The sequence below is a fragment of the Cariama cristata genome, unplaced genomic scaffold (assembly GCF_000690535.1).
Source record: "Cariama cristata isolate BGI_N322 unplaced genomic scaffold, ASM69053v1 scaffold29833, whole genome shotgun sequence".
NCBI classification, from domain to species: domain Eukaryota; kingdom Metazoa; phylum Chordata; class Aves; order Cariamiformes; family Cariamidae; genus Cariama; species Cariama cristata.
In genome coordinates this window covers 1-256 of record NW_009608270.1, presented here as the reverse complement: position 1 = coordinate 256, position 256 = coordinate 1, and positions in this window count along the sequence as shown.

Here is a 256-nt window from a genome sequence, read left to right as displayed (position 1 = left end):
GAGCCGGCCCGCGCCGGCAGTCCCTCCGGGGGCCTGCCAGCACGGCTTTACTTCTGCCACTAGGACACGGCTTCGCTGTTATCCTGGTTTGTTCATATACAAAAAAACCACTTCCCTAAGAGTTTTACTTCAACCTGTAGCAATTTAGGTTTTTAACTGAAAAGTGACTCTTTTCTTCTTTTTCGGTAAAAGCTTCATTTTGGTACTGGAACGGGCCACAAGCTGCGAGGTGCCCAGGAGCTCAGTGCAGGCTGGT